A 20198-nucleotide genomic window follows, 5' to 3' on the forward strand; every position below is an offset into this window, starting at 1 on the left:
ATTAAATGCCTGTCACAATCGCAGAAGCCCATTCGGCGGACATGACATAAAGTGGCAGTGTGTCAGGCGCGTGCCAACCACGCGCGTACATGTAATCATACCCAACTGGCATCCACGCGCATAAATAAAGTGCTGGCCGTCGATTGCGTAACACGTGTACAGCCACGATCACACCACTCCATCCAATCTTCCCTATAAATACCCCATTTTGCAGCTCATTTCCACTTTCCTGCTTCAAGCTTCCTCGTTACGCTGCCAATTTGAATTCCGATCAAAAATCAAACATTCCGGCCACCATTTAAAGGTTAGTATTCATCCGATTACTCCTAGAAAATGACTAAAGCTAACGAGACGTATGTAGATAGCGTAGAGTCTATTATAGAGCAGAAGCACATAGATTACTTAGTGAAACAGTATCCTCCCTTAGCCAAGTACAATCCGGTGCCACCCCTACCCCATCAGCGTGCTCACGAGCCACCGGAGAAGAAAGTGGCCATCTATGAACATGCGTTCAAGCATGGTAACTTTAGGGTTCCTCCCTCTGACTTTTTCTTAGGCGTATTAGATCACTTCAGAGTGGGATTAGGGCAACTACACCCGTATGCCATAGGCAAAATAGTTCTGGTTGAAATGTGGTGCGCCGCAATCGACAGGGTACCGTTGATTAAAGTTTTCTGTCATCTATACCGCCTAGCCAATCACCACAAATCCTGGTTCACCTTCTTCGCCCGACAAAATTTCACCAAAACCCCAAAGTCGAATGCGGGTAACTGGAAAGAAACTTTCTTTTTCATTGACCAAACTGTAGTTGGTACCGCTTTTCCGCAAACGCTTATATGGTGCGAGAAGGTGGAAAAGGATGTGAACAAAACCCCAGTCCTTGATGACGAGAAAACAAAGCTGTTAGCGGAGTGCGCTAACGCACAGCTGGTGCACCGGTCATACGGGAACGGGATGTTGCGGCTAGGGAAGATATCCGCACACTGGCCATGGGAGGACGTGCGTCCAGCCATAGTCGGACCGGATGGAAAGGGTAGGAATAGTATAATCACGTACTAAACAGTTTGCTATTTATGTGTTCTAACGCATGCGTGCATGTTTGCAGAGATGAAGATGAAGAGAGTACTGACTGCGGAGGAGATTACGGGCATCGCCTTCCGCAAACAGAATGTGAACCAGCCGTTAGAGTAGGAGAAGACTGGCGAGAATGCACCTGCCACCTTCGGCAATAAGCGCAAGGCCGCCGAAGCCTCCCAATCCCAACAGAAGAAGAAGAAACTCACTCCCAAACAGAGGGAGGACAAGCGGAATGACAACTTCGTTCCCATCGAACCCCGTTCTGCGGATCTACCTCCCCCATCATCTGGTAAGAGTTCTGCTTGCGCGCATACCGCACATTTAAGTTTGCATTTATTTAACCATTTATGAATACGCAGGGCATGCTGAAGAGACTCATCACACCCCACTGCGGGTCAATTCGGACCTCGAAGCTACCGCCGAGTCAAAGGACAAGACGATACACCTGGACTCCGAGTCTACACCAACCCCGCCACATGGTAGCTTTCGATTGGCGAACCTGGCGCAGCTCACACAGTCATCTGCGGAAAACGCCGCAGAGCAATCCGCCTTCCTTCAACAAATCTTCCCTGCTGAGTTCCGCAACCAACTACCCGCACTGCCTTTTAATCAGGCGCTCAACGCCTTCGTCCAAAACGGCCTCGTCTTTTTTGGCATGGTTGCGGATCAAGCCCGCCGTTCGACTAACTTGTATCAAGTGGCCTTGCGGAAAGAAATAGAGCTAGGGCTGCTACAAGCGGGGGTTGATCAGGTGAAGAAAGACAGGGACGCCACAGAAGAAGCGCGCAAGGCGGTGGAGTTAACCGCGGCGGAAACCAAAACTGCACTGATTGAAGAGAGAAAGAAAAACTGCGAGCTGGTTGGTGCGGTTAACCAGTCCAAGGAGGAGGCAGAGCATCTGAGGGTGGAGCTGGAAAGGGTGACGAGGGAAAAGGATGACGCGGTTACAGGTCGCGAGCTAGCGGAGGCGGACTTGACAAAACTCCGCACCGCTCTTCCCACCATTGCGCAGAAAGTAATGGATTCCGAGCCTGTGTCCGACAAGTTCAACGCCTATGTTGACGCGGTTAAAGACCACAAAATCAACAAGGCAGTGTTAGAGGTGATCCAAGCCTGCGGAATCACACCACCGTACCCCGACGTCGTGCAGAAAAAATTGAAGGAGGGTACGGCTGCGGTGCTCATAGAAGCGGAAGAAGCCATCACTGCCGTCCCGATCCCCCTAATTAATGCGTTTTCCACGGACCCTAATATGTCGATTGATGGGTTCCTCAAGGAGGAGTTTTAGTTTGTTGTAATAGTTTGCGCCGTAAGTCCTATGCTTAGGCAGGCAATTATAAATACAATTTTTGAGCCATAGGTCCCGTGATGGGCAGGCGTTTAAAACAATTACCATTTGTGTAACAAAATTTGATGTATATATATTTCTGTTATGCATGCGTAGTGTGTTTATTTGTTTATATATCGCGAATCAAAACAAAAGGTGAACCGCATGCCCATGCGCATAGTTAACCAAAAGTCATGCGTATGCGGGTATTACTGCGTAAAATAAACCAATAACAATTTTACCCTTTAATAATTTAGACTCGAAAGCTACTGCGTTATCGCTTTGTCATGTACTAGAGGTACACTATAGCTATATGGTAAGCAACGCAACTAAAAACAAGCCAATGTTTTTATGCTTTGAGTTCCTCAAGAAAACCAATGCGAGAGTAATCACGCACAAGCAAACCAATGCTTGTAATTTTTTAAGTCGACTTTGCAGCCATCTAGCCTGCGTGGCGCTTGGCTAGGGGAAAACCAATTCCCTTTGCCTGCCGTTAGCGTATAGCCTTGTAACCAAACATGTTTCTGCCGCACGGGGGCTAGAGGACACCCCTTAAGTAGGCAGGAACCGCATACAAAAAAGATATTCAAACAATAGTATGCGCGAGTAAATATTTAATTGGCATTAATCACAATTACAACCGCGACACATCCAAACGGACGGAAATTACATAGAAAAAATAATGTGCTACAATTAACTGGAGTGATCAGGTCCACCTAGCTACATATAACATTTTTTCAATAACGTCGCATGCCAAGTGCGTTTCACAAGTTTTCCATCTAATGTCTCGAGATGGTACGCCTCGGTATTGTTTGCCTTCGCTACCCTGTATGGACCTTCCCAACGGGGGCCCAGTTTCCCAGTATCCTCCGCATGACTTGCGTCGTTCTGACGCCAAACCAAGTCACCGCACTTGTAAGAGCGCGAACGCACACGCTGATTATAGTACTTTGCAATTTTTTGCTTGTTATTTGCTTCGTTGACAGCCGCAGAGAGTCTGCGCTCTTCCAGCAAATTAAGATTTTCCCGCAAAGCTTCAGAGTTATTTTGCTCATCAAAATTTTGTATGCGGAACGTTGGTACCCCAATTTCTGCGGGTACAACAGCTTCTGATCCATAGACCAAACTGAACGGGGTCTCACCAGTGCTTGCTTTGGGTGTTGTTCTATGCGCCCATAAAACCTTCGGTTGTTCATCCACCCAACCAACGCGACCATGACCCAACCTAGCTTTGATTCCAGCTACTATATCCCGGTTGGTGACTTCGCACTGGCCATTCGCCTGCGGATGCGCAACAGATGTAAAAGTTTACTTAATATTAAGCTCCGCGCACCAGCTGCGAAAAGGGTCACCCGCGAACTGCGTACCGTTATCGCTAACAATTTCGTTTGGTATACCAAATCGACAGACGATGTCTTCCCATACAAAATTTCGCACCCTTTTTCCTGAGATTGCTGCCAGCGGTCTCGCTTCGACCCACTTTGTGAAATAGTCGATTGCAACAATCAAGAATTTGATGTTTCCTGCATGTGCAGAATGTGCGTAAGGTACTGATGTGAGTAACATGTTTAGAAAATAAATGATAAAATTACCTCGGCCTTTTGGGAATGGTCCGACTATGTCGATTGCCCATTTGCAGAATGGCCATGGTGAGGAGACTGGTATCATTGGATGCGCAGGTGCTCTGCTAATAGGTGCATGTATTTGGCATGATTCACATTGCTTAACTATGCGCGCAGTATCCGCGTACATGGTGGGCCAATAATATCCTAGCCGCATTATTTTTGACACAATGGACCTGTGCCCCGAATGGAGTGCGCATGCACCTTCATGTACCTCGCGTACAACTTCCTCTGCCTCTTTCGGGCCAATTCACCTTAAGTGCGGTCCCAAATAATTCTTTCGATATAGGACGTCACCCTCAAGGGCATACAGCGGTGCCTTAACGCGGACTTTCTTTGCATCAGCGGAATCCGCAGGAGATGTGCCATCCCGCAGAAAAGCCACAATGGGTGTCATCCATGTTGAGCTTGATTCCTCAACTGGTGCCACTAAAGGCATCATAACAATGGATTTCGCATTGAGTTCTTCTATTAGAACTTTCTTCCCCATATGATCAAAAGCCAAGGCAGCCAGTTTGCTTAGCGCATCCGCCTTCTTATTTTGCCCACGCATTACGTGGAAGATTTGAAAAGCTTCAAATTGGTCAGCGAGGTTGTGAACAAGCGATAGATATTGCTGCATGGCAATGTCATGCGCTTCGAAATCTCCGCTGACCTGACTGCATACTAGCTTTGAATCCACATATGCGTGCAAAATTTTAACATTTAACCTATGCGCAATGCGCATACCTGCTAACAGAGCCTCATACTCTGCTTCATTGTTCGTAACAGCAAAATTAAACCGCAGTGCGTATGTATGCTCTTCGCCATCTGGGCCTGTTAAAATTATACCTGCACCTGCACCAGATGCGCTGCACGCACCATCGGTGTACAATTCCCATGGTGACAATGCTGGTGCAGGTGGATCCTGATGTTTTGCTAACGCCTCGACATCCGCAGGTAATTCTGCTAGGTAATCAGCGAATATTTGACCCTTAACCGCACTGCGCGAAGAGAAATTTATTTCATGTTCACCTAATTCAACTGCCCACTTAGCCATTCGGCCAGAAATCTCAGGCTTGTATAACACCTGAAAGAAAAATTATTGCGTTAGTCAATGCGGTAACCCCGGTCATTGCCGCAAAGTAGGCGTTTACCAACCTGTTTGATTGGTTGATCAGTTAGAACCACGATTGGATGTGCTTGAAAATATCGGCGCAAACGCCGCGCCGTATGGACCAGCGCATATACAAGCTTTTCTATTGGTGAGTAGTTTACTTCGCTTGATGTCAGCGTCTTGCTTACGAAGTAGACCGGCATTTGCGTCTGAGAAAAACCTCAGTCGTTAAATTTCTGCGATATAAATAAAGCATGTAAATTAATGGATTACCTTTCCGCGATCCGCGATGAGGACTGAGCTGACAGCTTCCTTCGATGCCGCGAGGTACAGCGTTAGCGTTTCTCCTGATACTGGCGCAGTAAGTGTTGGTAATTCTGCAAGCACCTTTTTCATCTCCTGAAAGGCTGATTCCGCTTCCTGAGTCCATACGAAGTCTTTTTTCTTCAAACAAATTTTCAAAGTACTGAAGAATGGCAACTGTCGTTCTGCGGCTTTCGACAGAAACCGTGTGATAGCCGCAAGCTTCCCCGTTAGACTCTGCACATCTTTCTTTGTCTTCGGAGATGGAAAATTATCAATGGCTTCAATCTTTTTGGGATTGGCCTTGATACCCCGCGCTGTCACCACATGACCTAAAAACTTGCCTTCCTCTTTCCCAAAACTACATTTTAGCGGGTTAAGCTTCATGTTGATCCTGCGCAGAGATGCAAACGTTTCCAGGATGTCCGCGAGCATGTCTTCTTCGGTGTTACTTTTAATTACCAAGTCGTCGACGTACGCTTCAAGATTTCTACCGATTTGGTGCTTGAATGCTGCGTCAATTACACGCTGATAGGTCGCGCCCGCATTCTTTAAATCGAAAGGCATCTTCGTGTAACAATAAATACCCTGCGGTGTATGAAAAGCAGTCTTGTCCTCATCTTCCGCAGCCATTAAGATCTGGTGATAACCCTTGTATGCGTCCAAAAAACACTTGTACCTAAATCCCGACAGTGATTCTACCTTCCAGTCTATCTCCGGGAGAGGGTAGTTGTCCTTAGGACATGCCTTATTAATGTCTTTGAAATCAACACACATTCGCCAGTTACCGTCAGCCTTTTTTACCAACACAGGATTTGCAACCCATGTCTGATAACGCACTTCCTGTAGAATCTTTGCTTTGAGAAGGTTGTCCACCTCTGCGCACAACCAATCACTGCGGTCTAGGGCCATATGCCGCTTCTTTTGCCTAACGGGTGTCAATGATGGATTAACGTTTAACTTATGTTCCGCAATATTCCGCGGAACCCCTGTCATGTCTGACTCGCGCCATACGGAAATATCTGCGTTAGCTGACAGTATTCCATGCAACTTGCCCTTCGTTTCGGCTGACAAGCCTGCGCCGATTTTAATTCGCTTATCCGGATGCAACCGGTTTGCTATTACTGCACAGTTTGCAAATTGCTCTCCTACGCTAGGAGCGCTTACAGACGCGACAGAGCCACACAGCTCGGTTGCTTGATGTGACGCAACTGTGGCAACGCCTCCTACTGTGGGAAACTTAATCAAACCATGCACTACCGATGGGATGATGTTGAAACGCCGTATGAAGTTTCTCCCTAGCAGTGCGTTATATCGTGAAGTTGAACGAACCACATAAAAATTGACCAATTCATGCCTGATCATCTACGAGTTCCTGTCATCCGCAAGCTCTATCATTAATTCTATTCGGCCTAGCGGCCACGAGTTTTCTCCGGAAAACCCTGATAGCGTAATATCAGGCTGGCGTAACTGCGCTTTGACTTCTGCCGGAAGGAAACGATAACAATGCTCATAAATAATATCGACACCGCTGCCAGTGTCAACATGCATGCGATTAACCTGGATTCCGCAATCGGGGATGCGACACTTGATGATAATGGGCTCATTAATAGAATCAATTGACATTACAGGAGGGAAAGTGATCGGGAGAAGCTCCCAATTCTGGTGATCGTTGTACTTTCTCCGCTGGCTGATTTTCTCTGCGTCAACCATGTTAATGGTTAAGTCGGCATTTTTCGCTTTGTCAACTTCCTGTCACGTGAAAGTCTTAGACTTCGAAGCCTCTTCTGCGGCCTTTCCCTTGTCCTTTTTAGGTGGTTTTAGATGATCCAATTTTCCCGCGCGAAGCACTTCCAGAACCCGTTCCATCAAGTTTTTACACCGATTGGTGTCGTGACCATAATCATCATGAAATTCACAATACTTTGTTTTGTCCCGCTTGCCAAATTCTGTAAGCGGAGTTGGAACCGCGAAGGTCGCGCATACTGGCTCCGTTGCCAAATTTTCCTTGGGCGTTTTGGACAAACTTTTGAGCAGCGCATAGTTCTGATTATTGATGCCGCGCTGATTATTGTTTCGATAATTGCCACTTGATTTCCCTTTATCATTCCTGATAGGACCACCGCTAGGATACCTTCCGCGAGAGTTGTTACCACGATTTTGATCGCGCGAACGATCATCATCGTCCTTCCTCTCGTTGCGTGAGCTAGCTGTTGGGATGTCATTATCTTCGCCACTCCGCATATAGTCGTGGCATTCATTAAGCGCCTCAGCATAAGTTGTTGGGATTGTATGGCGCAGACGCCTTACCAGTGTTGGATGACGTTCTGAGTTTATACCATGTATGAGTCCGGAAATCTGTTGCTCTGGTTTGAGATCTGGTATACGCAGGCACTCATTAGTATACCTTGTGAGAAATTCGCCCAAAGATTCCTTGGACTTCTGCACGATGTCATGGCATTCAATGTGAGTGCGCTTGCGTGGTCTCTGATTCTGATATTGCAGCAAGAACTTTGTCCGCAGATCCATAAACCCGGCAATACTACCCGCCGGCAACTTATTAAACCACTCACGAGCAATACCCTGTAGTGTCATAGGAAATATCTGGCACGCAACCGGATCCACCCAGCCTTGAGTGCGCATTGCGCCTTCGAAACGCTGTAAAAAATCATCTGGATCGGTCAGGCCATTATAAGTACCCAACGTGCTAGGTATCTTTGGTGCTGATGGAAACGGGTATGCGGATATATGCGGAGGAAACTTGTCAAAGGTAGTCGGTAGCTCGAAGGGTGGTTTAACAGGATCCCCTTTCAAGTTTGCAAAGAAACGATTCATCATGTCCTGAACAAAGTCAGGTTGTGAAAATAAGTGAACCATATCAGGAGGTGCGGCCTGCATGAATTGACTTGCAAGATTTGCCTGCCCTTGAACATTTTGCCAAGGTTGACCCTGCGTCTGCGAATATAACCAAGGCTGCTGCGTTGGAAAAGAGGGATAACTTGAAGACGCAGAGTACACAGGTGGCTGTAAAGGAAGCGAAACCTGTGGCGCAGATATCTGCGAAACTTGAGGATACACACTTAAAAGCCCAACTGTATGCGCTGTGCTTTGCTGCTGCGCTGTTATCGGCGCCCAATGAGAGTTTGCATCTGGGATGACACCAAATCCCCAACTATTAAGTAACGCCTGCGCATCCGCAGGAGTTAAAAATTGTGAAACTGGGCGCGGTGGTTGCCAAGGTTGCAACGGTGTAAATGACGAATTCTGCTGAATGCTCTGCGTATGCAGAGGTATTGAAACAGTGGTACTGTAAATAGGTACCTGGCCGCAGAAAACCACATGCGGCCCCGTTGTTCCACCGCTAGTGCCTGCAAAGATGACCCTTGGATCCACTGACGAAAAGTCCAGCCGCGTGGTTGTGACTGGTGAGTTTGCTCTTGGCGGTGTAACCCCGTCTGAATATATCGGCTTGTACCTCTGAAAGGGTTCGCCGGATATAGGTGGAGGGTACATCGTGTACCCCGCCTGAATAGCGGCCCCCGTAGTCATAACCGGTGTCTGTTGACTACCAGACGGTGCGTTCTGAACATCTGTTTGGGTATGTTCCGATGATTCCTCGGAAGTCATGATACTGTTAAAGAAAAAATTCAAAAATTTTGTAAATAACGAGTCATACAATTCAAAACCTTAAAAGAAAAGGCAATTAAACAGTCTTGAATTAATTCGACTCTCAATGAAAGCACCACTTGATCATGCATATTTTAACCGTGGGGTTTAATATGCCTGCTCAATACATAAAGAGGGGTTTAAGGATCTTAGAACGTGGCTCTCCGGTCCGGCTACCGTGAATAACCCTGGCCGACATGATGATGTCGGCGGGGTGGCCAAGTGATTAAGTCCACATCCGATAACGGTCGTCGATCAAGAGGCCCCAAATAAGGTCGTAGGTACTAGCTTACAAAAGACTAACCTGTTAACCTTGAAAAGATGCTGAATGATGCTGTTTTACGTAATGTGTATCGTATGTGATGGTTACGTAATGTGCTGTGTCCGGTAAATGATGATTAGGGTTTGTATTTATAGGCAAACCCTAATTCTAGAACCGTCCCAGATCACGTTAATCTTATCCATAACTGACTCCCCCGAATCACGGATATAATTATGGAAAAGATATTTACTTGACAGCTAAGCAACCGCCGTACCGGGAACAAAGGCATTCGCACGCCGCATACCGCACACAAGAACACGCATAAGCACAATAGTGATTGTCCGCATACATTTGCAGTGCGCCTGCGGGTTGCGGTATCATTAGCCTTCGATATTAGTTCGACCATAAACATACCCATAAACATATCAACCGACACAAGATCTGAACAATTGCTCCGATTCCGATTTATCAACCGACACAATCAGTTTTAAACGTAAACAATCGGTTCAGATTTTTTAGGGTATTTTTCTAGGGTTCTAGCTATCATTTTGAGGTATATTTGTAGGGTTCTTACTATCTGTTTAGTTTGGGGTGTTTTGTTGTTTTTTTTATTTATTTTTGATTTCATATCATAATCTTGTTTGTGAATTATAGTAAATGTTAGAAATCAGCGCAGATGCATAATGGATTACGGATTTAGGTCTTAAAGGATTTAAGTTAAAAAAATAAAGAAATTGTTAATTTTGTTTTCAATTTATTTGTTTGTTGAATTATTAGGGGTTATGATTTAATATTGTTAATTTTTGTATGTTAGTTTTTATAATGAAAAAAAGGATGAAGGTATTCTTAAAGATGAAGATGTTCATGAAAATCATGATATATGTATGCACTCGAATGAAGGTATTTTTGAAGATGAAGATGAGACTTAACGAAAAAATTTAACGCACGTTAAGTCGAGGGACCAATCACGTAATTTTTTCTATATATTTACCTGCTACCTGAGTTATAAGTACTCGAATGCATACAATAGTAGAAATTTAAAAGTTGAATGCATATAATAGAAGATTTGAAGTTTTGATGCATACGATAGGAATTTGATGAAAGCTCAGTACATTTTCAAATACTTTTCCCTAAAATTTAACACTCCTACGATGACGTTTCTGCTTTTTAATTTCTCATATCTAAGTCTGCAAGACAAAAATGATGAATGATGTGTTTATTTATTATTATACTGTATTACTTTAAGATATTTGCAAAAAAGGACTAAAAGTAACGATTTTGATACCGATGTATACCTAAAAAAAGTAAGTAATTCAGTAACGAAGACAATAACAAGAGAAGGGGATAACTTTATTTTCAATTACTGTACTATTTTACTATTACTATAAAAAAAACTAGAGCGGGATTACTAATCGAAGTAGGAGTGGCGGTTTGGATGAACGTCGACGGCGACGATGACAATGACGGAGATGCAAAAGGAGAGTGGTGACAGAGACGAAGCTGATGACGGTGACAACTGCGAGATAGATGAGATGAGGGCAACTAGGACAAGAAGGAATCGACTTTGGGGTGTTAAGGGCTTTTATTGATTTAGTTTTGAAGAACTAGAACTTGAAAACATAAAAGAAAAAAGATAATAAAACTAAAATAAGTTTGCTAAGTTTTAAAGATAAATCATGTGTTTCACTTAATTGGTATGGACTAACGATCAGTTAACTTTGGGACCATTCGGATACAATGTTTAAATTTTGGGACCAACTATGATCGATTTAAACTTTAGGTCTCATCTTGATTTTTGATACATAGTTTGGGGACCAACCATGAAATTTCTTTTTTATCATAATGATGTTATAATTGAAAAATAAAACCAAAATACGATGGGCTTTTATTTAATTGATACAAAAAATTCAGCCTAATTTTTAATATGGATACAATTTTAGTGACCGATTAAATAGCTATTCAACACACAATCTGTTACATAGATATTTAGTTCGGGTTTGATTGTTGGTAGCATTGATGATTGTGCGTTTAGGATTTAGAGTTTAGAATTTAAGCGTGAGGTTTGTGATATAGGGTTTAGAGTTTGAGGTTAGGGGTTAGTCTTTAGGGTTTAGAGTTTAGGGTTTATTGTTTAGAGTTTACGATTTAGAGTTTAGGGTTTAAAGTATTAAGTTTACGGTTTAGAATTTAAGGTTTGGAGTTGAAGGTTTAAGATTTAATTAAATTTTTAAATGAAATAGGCAAATATGAGAGGTTTTTATATTATTTAGTTAAGTATATATATGATTTCCTAAGTTAATAAAGGCTAACATGAGATTCGGATTTTATGATAAACACCATTCTTAAAATGTATATAATTATGGAAAAGAAAATATATTTTAGTTTTTTTTTTTTTTTTTTTTTTTTTTTTTTTTTTTTTTTTTTTTTTTTTTTTTATTCGTCAGATCACAAATTCTCATCAAATAATTGATCAGACAGGGGTAACTGTGTAAATAAATATATTTTAGTTGTTTTGTTAAGGAGAGTATCAAGATACGGAAAGAGACGTGAATTTTAAGTTTTCAAAAGGTCGTTTGTTTGACGGGGATGTGTCAATGTCGTGTGAAATTTTAGAGGGGTACGAATATAATAAGGATGGTAACAGGCTAGATATGGGCCCAATGTAGGTCCTAACCCCAAACTGTATTTAAGAAAGCTCATTTTTCAAACCGGTATCTTTATTTGTCTTTGTAGCTCAGCTGGTTATAGCAAAGGAGTGATAATCCTTGTGTGTGTGGTTCGAATCCACTTTGAAGCAAAACAAAAGAAAAGTAAGGGCTCAGCTATTGAGATATTCCATCAAGAGAAATATATTGAATGCTTGGTCCTAACCCCAAACTGTATTTAAGAAAGCTCATTTTTCAAACCGGTATCTTTATTTGTCTTTGTAGCTCAGCTGGTTATAGCAAAGGAGTGATAATCCTTGTGTGTGTGGTTCGAATCCACTTTGAAGCAAAACAAAAGAAAAGTAAGGGCTCAGCTATTGAGATATTCCATCAAGAGAAATATATTGAATGCTTTTTCCAAAAATTGTTACGGGTAGCTATTTTATCCATAGGGACTAGACAAACACCCAAAAAAAAATGTTTTTATTGGAAACTTTAGGTTCGATCTTCATTTTTCCAACTTAATACGGAGTGTACAACAATGAAAAAAAAATACCAGTTACTAATATCCATCTGTAATATGTAAAATATGTAATATACAGTATTTAGGGCCCGAGTAAAATAACATGTTGGTTACAAAAACGTTAATAAAAAAAAGAGAGTAACAAACTTGAAGTTGTGAATCTTGAACACAAAAACCTAACAATCTATTTAAAACAAGCATTCGGCAGATCGGTCATTGCGTCGGTGAACTCGGTTGGTTCTGGTACATAGGCTTTTACAAAAGTAGTAGAGTTGTTATAGTATAAAGGCTATTACATATAGCCATCGTTTACAAAAGTGCATACAATAGCTATTACATAAGGTTATGACATAAACAACTTGTAAGTAAATATGCTTTGGCATGATCAAGTTCTTGTTATTTGTGGGTCACCTCCAGGACCTAAAAGGAATTCACCTGTAAATAGATTTTAAAATAATTAACTTTATCAAGTAACATATGAACTCGCTAATAAACGATTACGATATCTCAACATTATTCATAACCGTAACAAAAGCATTATCAACAATACCTTCTACGCTAGCTTCCTTAATATTTGCAAAGCATCTTTGTCATTTTTTAAGCGACATTATTACAGCACTAAGGCGAAGCGCCTAATTAACAAATAAGGAGAATAAAAAGAAAACATTATAAGAAGATAGCAAATCAAAACACCAAAGACATTGAATCATGAAATATTAACGTCGGCATACCTTCAAAATTTTAATAGCCCTACATTATCAATGGGTAATCGGTATATCCGATCATTAAAAGTAGATGACCGCAACAAAGACTCGTTGCCCATAACTGCTATTTCCAGAAAAATCTAACGATGATATGGAGTATGTTTACCTACAACATGTAATCTGCAAACTAATTCAATTTATCCAACTGAAGTAAGTATAAATAATAATATTGAAGAAATCGTTTTATAAATGAAAAAACAATAGAAAGATTGACTACAAAAACTAACTATTGACCAGAGATTGAAAATTACCATTAAGAGCTGCATGATCAGGCACATTTAATGAAGTGGCAATAGAAAACCGAGAAATCAAACCTTGCCCGCTCGTTTAATAAATCATAATGAGCGTATTTTAACAAACAAATGCTCAATTTGACACTATATAATCTAAATGGGTCAATGGGTAAAATGGACAAAGAGAACCTTTTAAGTTATATAACTTTGGAAATCATTATTATTGCTTACAAAAACTGGCAATTGAAGTAATTATATGAAGGTATACAAAATTATATGAAGCAAGACTATGTGTTAATCGCGATAACTAAAAAACCTGATGTGTTTGTGGATTGTGGAACACATAAGGAAGATGGTCATTCCCAAAGAATAGTTGCCAGGTCAATCAGTAGTAAAAACAGCCCCACTTTAAACCATTACGTTCATCAGGAGTACCAGATACAGGAGTAGTGTAGGAGTAGTGTAAGACGACTGATGGGAACTACCCCTCCACATACTATTACTGTAACGTAACATAAGCCTTATTGCCGCCTGTCGTGCAGACACGCGAGGCAACTCGACAACAGTAACATTGTTGTCAACACCCTTACCAAGAACACATTTATTACGACCACACTTTTTTTGCCGTTTTTTACTTGCCATTACACGATAGCATAAATCTAATAGGACAAGGTGTCAAAACCAGAAAGAGAAAGATACCAGTCATCCCTTAAGAGATGCCTATAGGGCATGGACTGATACAACACACTCAACCAAACTAACTTATTATGTAACAAAATAATCAACTACAAATACCCTCATATACCCCATACATTCGCATACCATATAATTAATAATAGACATGAAAGCCAACTAACATAATAATAATATAATAAAAGAATAATATAAAATAGCAATAATAAACAACAAACCCAAAAATAATAAACTTACAATTTAACAGTGTGAAAAGGCGCCCAAAATACCTAAATCAACAAATATAAATAGCAATTAATTAAGCAACATACCTACGGAGATTTTAAATTTAAACACGAATGACCGAAATCAAGTAGCATGTAAAACTATTCTCATTTCTTATATAATACAATATAATTTTTGGCTATTTTATTGTTTCTACTTTCGAAAGATAAATGTGAAACTGGACAAACTTCAAAAAGACTTTATTTTCCGAATTTTACTTATAATCACAACTCAGTAAATTCAATAAAAACCATAGCATAACCGAATCCTAAATGTATTAACTAATAACTTAATAAAAATCTTATCAGTTATGTTTCCCAAGAAGTACCGTTGGTAAACAAATTGGTAATACAGTTTCAAAAACATCATAACATGTTTAAAATTTCACAAGAAATATAAGGTACTAACTGAGGACTGCAAGTACACAATACATTAACTACATTTTAAGTTATGGAAATAAAGCTCACCAGTTGCAGCACCAATAATATTTAAACCGAGGATCGCCGTTTGGACCACATACAACATCTGAAAAGCCTTAAATCAAGCTCGATAAAACAGTGAGCTTTCCGTACGCTTTTTCTACCTGCAACAACATGACTCTAACAATATCGTTTAGGAAGTTAAAAAAATCCAGAGAACTTAAAAAAGAGAGATTATAACTATACTCTACAAATGCACTCAACACACCAAAGGCTCAGTAGTGATAGCAGAAAACATAAGACGAAAGAAATATACAATGGCAACAGCATAAATAAATAAAAAAAAAAAAAAAAAAAAAAAAAAAAAAAAAAAAAATCAAACATAAATCTCAAAATCACCATTTAAGAGAAGAAAGCTTCAAGTCACAATTAAACTGCTACAACAATCTGCAATCGATGGCAGCACTTTCAAAGCTGGAAATAGAAACTGCAAGAAGTTGAATTAATCATACAATTGATCAACAAAAACGCAACAATGTTATTATAATGTACATAATTATGCAGTTATTACTAAACTTAGATAGCAAATTATGCAGTTATTACTAAACTTGGATAGCAAATTACAATGATGCACATGTACGTACGTCACATGATAAAAGCTCACAGTCCAGTCAGGTGTACCAAAAATAAAATCTTAAAACTTAAAAGACAACTTTACATCAAAAGCACTACATACAAAAATTTATTTTACTCACCAAAAAGACAATGCTTCTTACTCGATCTCTTTTGCCTTTTTGTACCTGGCATGATGTTTTACAGAGTAGTTAATATCAGGATGCCGTATTCAAAATCGAATCAAATGTTTAGAAATACCATTTATCTTAGAAAACCCTTTCTAAAGCCACAGTCCCCATCGCGAAACCCACAATTAGCAAACATCCAAAAAGTAATAAACAACAAAAAAAAATGAAATACACAATGAAGATAAAATCCCAGAAATAGAAATTTTGATTATCGTATATCAAAGATACACCAGAAAGTAGTTACAACACCAAAATATAACCTACAAATGGTACCATTAAAAATAAAACATTAGGAATTCACATAAAAAATGATAACAATAATAAACTAAATGATAAAGCAAAGGCAAATAGCCACCAACTATAGAAATAGATATAACCTATATATGACACTATTGGGAAACAATACAACAATCAATACTACCTGGAACATTAAGGATGAAGACGCACAAAGATGATGACTAAAACGAAAGGATAAATGCATGTGAAATCTAATTCAATAAATAAATAAATAAATAAATAAAGGGGTTGTAAACCAATTTCACCTCAACAGCAGCGTCAATGGCGGGGTTCTTCCTGCTTATTCAACTATCGATTCACACCATTTAACTTCGACAGCAGCGGTACCGATAGCAGCGGCGGTGGCGGTGGTCTACCTGCTTTTTTTAGGTATCTATCAGAAGTTAATCGCCAGAAGCTGCAGGAATAAGGTCATGGAAATCAGGTCGTGGAAGCTGAAGGAATTGGTGATGGACGTGGTTGAACCTTCTGGAATAGGACACGGGTGGAGTATATAAATAAGGGAGGGGAAAAGACAAAAATACCCCGGGGAATATAAAATAGGTGTGAACACTAAAACTAAGGGTTCTAATGATATATGTATAATTTGGATCTTTTATTCATAGTGACAACAACAAACGGAGGACAGCAACATCGAAGTCTCTTTTATCCTTGTCGAACGTTTCCTTAGCTAACTTCTCGTTTTCTTATCGATGTTATCGTTAGCAAAATTAATTTCACAATTTTTACATGCTCCTTATGCTCGAACCTATGAACAAGATTCATCGCGTGTTCTTCAGTTTCCCGGTTCAACCATGGTTCCATGATGTACAATCTTGAATCTGCAGTCAGTTTAATGCTTGTTGTACCTTAAAAAACTCTAACACTCATCAGCAAAACTGTGAGTCCATCCAGTCTCGAAACTTCAAATTCTTTGATCACATTTTCTCCTTTTCATTACCCCGTCCAAACGCAAAGTTTTAAATCCCGCATCTTTTAACGGTTCTTCAAGTAAAACTAGCAACTTGCCATACCGTAAGAACACGAAGAATTTAATCAAAGAATTTTTTTTTTTCTGGATGCCTTTAAAAGTTGTATAAGATCTGCAATTTTAGAAGAACAATGATAGCTCAAATTATCAATCTCGAGGTTGAGCTCCGGTGGTGGTGCAAAAATATCATATTTTAAAATAGGATGTCTACACAATCGGCATAAAGTTGTAGCTTCAGAAGTAAAAGGTTCAGTTGATGTAATTTTCTAAAAAAAAAAAAAAACATGAGCACACCACGTAATAATAATGCCTTTCGAATATGGAGAATAGCAAATGGGACGATTGATTATATCTCTATCTTCCGTACTCGAATTCGATTCGAGTACCGAAACTAGCTTTTTCAACAATTCTGGAGTGTTAGATGCGTCTCCAAGTTGAAGTTGTAAAAATTTAATTATTAATGCTTTAATTATTATTTTCATCTTCGTTACTCGAATTAAAGGGTGTTATTATCTATAAAGTGAGAAGCAGTTAATAACAATAATACCTTAAAAATTGTAAGATGAAGTGGTTAATGCTCTAACATCTAAAAGCACTAGTTCCACATGCGTACAAATATGGCCAAGATGTAAAATGATGCTTAAAACATCATAGTAATGATGTGTCAGCTTTCTGCTAGAAACATATCGAGAAACATCAGAGCCTTAGAGCTTGGCTTTAGTTTCCATTTCAGACTCCATATCATAGTTACTCGGATGTTTCTCGATATATTTTATCGAAAAGCAGACACACATCTTTACTCTGATGTTTAAGCATCATTTTACACCTTCGTCAAATTTGTACGCATGTGTAACTAGTGCCTTCAGATGATAGAGCATTAACAACTTCACTCTACAATCTTCAAGGTATTATTATTATTAAATTGTTTCACAATTTATAGATAGTAACAACCTTTAATTCGAGTACTGAAGATGAAGATAATAATTAATGCATTAATAATTAAATTTTTACAACTTAAACTTGCAAACGCATTTAACAGCCCAGAATTGTTGAAAAAGCTAGTTTCAGTACTCAAATCTAGTTCGAGTATTGAAGATGAAGATATAATCAATTGTCCCATTTGCTATTCTTGTTCGAAAAACATTATCATTACGTGTTGTGCTCACGTTTTTTGTCGAAATTGCATCAACCTAACCTTTAATTCCGAAGCTACAAGTTGATACGTATTGTGTAGACATGCTCTTTACCACCATAAAAGCTCAACCTCGAGGTTGATAATTCTAGCTATTAGTGTTTTTCTAAACTTGCAGCTCTTATACAACTTTTAAAAGCATCCAGAAGAGAAAAATCTTCGATTAAATCCGTTGTATTCTCACGGTATGGCAAGTTCCTAGTTTTATTTGAAGAACCGTTAAAAAATGCGGGATTTAAAACTTTGCGTTTGGACAGGGTAATCAAAGGAGAAAATGTGATCAAAGAATTTGAAATTTCGAGCCTGGCTGGATCCACAGTTTTGCTGGCGAGTGTTAAATTTTTATTAGGTACAACAAGCATTAAAAATGACTGCGGCTTCAAGAGTGTACATGATAGAACCATGGTGGAACCAGGAACTTGAAGAACACGCGATGAATCTTGTTCATAGATTCGGGTTAAAGAAGCATATAAAAAGTGTGAAACTAGTTGCTAACGATAGAATCGATTAGCGGATTTTGTGGTTATTCGAAAACAAAAAGAAGTTGGCCTAGGAAGCGTTCGACAAGGATAAAAGAGACTTAATGTAGGTGATCTCCGTTTTGTTTCTGTCACTGCGAATAAAAGATGCAAATTTTAAATCGATCATTTTTCTTGTTAGTTCCTTTTTGTTGTCCAAATACAGTACATACTCCTTCAATTCAGGCAAATAAACACAAATCAGTACATTTAGCATGTAAGGAAAATATACCTTAACTCTATACACAAATGAACATGAAAACGACAGTCTTTAATGGTTAATGTAAACTGTTAATATCTTTTTAAAAATATGAAACAATGAAGACTGTAACATGTTAATAAGTTCAAGAAAAACATGTAAGAATATGTCAAAATTAAACAGGTAATATAATGTGAACATTATTAAAGAAAATATGCTAGTAGGAGTGATATTGGCTGTATAAACATGAACCAAATAGACAATGCGAAAACAAACAGTTACGCTAACATGTCTTACTTACCCCAGTTATATGATCTTTTAAGATATTCATGCGATTGTAATTTCCATTTTCAGAACCTTTGCGATAAATAAATACTTAATAATAATATTTCAAACTAATAACCAAGAAACAGAAGCCTAACCAATGTCAACATCACCAGGTAGTTAACATTAAGTCAAAATGGTAACAACAAAAACGAAAATGAAAGAGTATACGATGTGTTTCCTTCCAATTTTAATTGAGATCTTTATCCTCATAATTTTATAATTAAGATACAGAAGAGTATACGATGTGTTTCCTTCCAATTTTAGTTTTAGAATCCTAAATATCTATATACGAAACCTTACTCGGCAACACATAAAACGAAAAAAAAAATAATAAAAAAAAATAACTATACAACCCAGACTATCGACACAAAATCATACACAAACAGCAAATAGAAAGGCAGAAAAAAACAGAAGAATCCTTACTTGCAGGAATGAAACCACACATAATTTGCTCAAACGTATCTCGCAATCAAACTAAACGGACGAACGAAGTTCTTCTGACATATATACAACGATAAAATAAAGCAATTAACCCGTAATTCGTCTCCCTTATCGCATATTCACCACATATCGGAAAACCCTAATTATTTAGGGTCGGAATTTTGGAAATAGGTAGAGAAACAGTAGGAACAGAAAGAAAACGCTAATTCTTAGAAAGGTGTAATCTATACAGCCCCTCCCCTTAAATATCATCTCCCTTTCTTATAATGCAATAGGACACGTGGCAGCTAAACAAATTACTTTGAAAAACTAGATTTAAGAGATCATGTGCACTGGTATTCCGCAATTTAATAAATCTAAAATATCAAAAGTTATATCATGTTACAGAATGATAATGACAATGTCAAAAGTATATAAATGTTAATTATTGAAAATGTTATAATTGTCATCAAAAATCATGAGTGTGCCAATAAAAAATGTATGTAATGTATTCATTAGTACTATTATGAAATTTGAAACATAGTGGTAGTTTGAATAAACTTATTCAATACACAACT

The 20198-nt window shown here is 39.2% G+C and overlaps 1 long non-coding RNA gene across 6 annotated transcripts; it reads right to left on the bottom strand.

Moving 5' to 3' along the window:
• Positions 1 to 12683: 12683 nt before the first annotated feature.
• On the bottom strand, positions 12684 to 19836 carry LOC139876434 (uncharacterized). Of its 6 annotated transcripts, none has more exons than XR_011768086.1 (9): positions 19624 to 19836; positions 16240 to 16462; positions 15650 to 15694; positions 15294 to 15381; positions 14943 to 15058; positions 14449 to 14480; positions 13253 to 13391; positions 13072 to 13153; positions 12684 to 12956 (listed from the first exon to the last, which is right to left on the bottom strand). It is a non-coding gene; the product is annotated as an uncharacterized lncRNA (long non-coding RNA). The 6 variants fall into 6 exon arrangements; XR_011768088.1 differs by having other exon boundaries at positions 13253 to 13405; XR_011768089.1 differs by having other exon boundaries at positions 13253 to 14480; positions 16240 to 16350.
• Positions 19837 to 20198: the final 362 nt, after the last annotated feature.

This window comes from Rutidosis leptorrhynchoides, chromosome 11 (assembly GCF_046630445.1).
Source record: "Rutidosis leptorrhynchoides isolate AG116_Rl617_1_P2 chromosome 11, CSIRO_AGI_Rlap_v1, whole genome shotgun sequence".
NCBI lineage: Eukaryota > Viridiplantae > Streptophyta > Magnoliopsida > Asterales > Asteraceae > Rutidosis > Rutidosis leptorrhynchoides.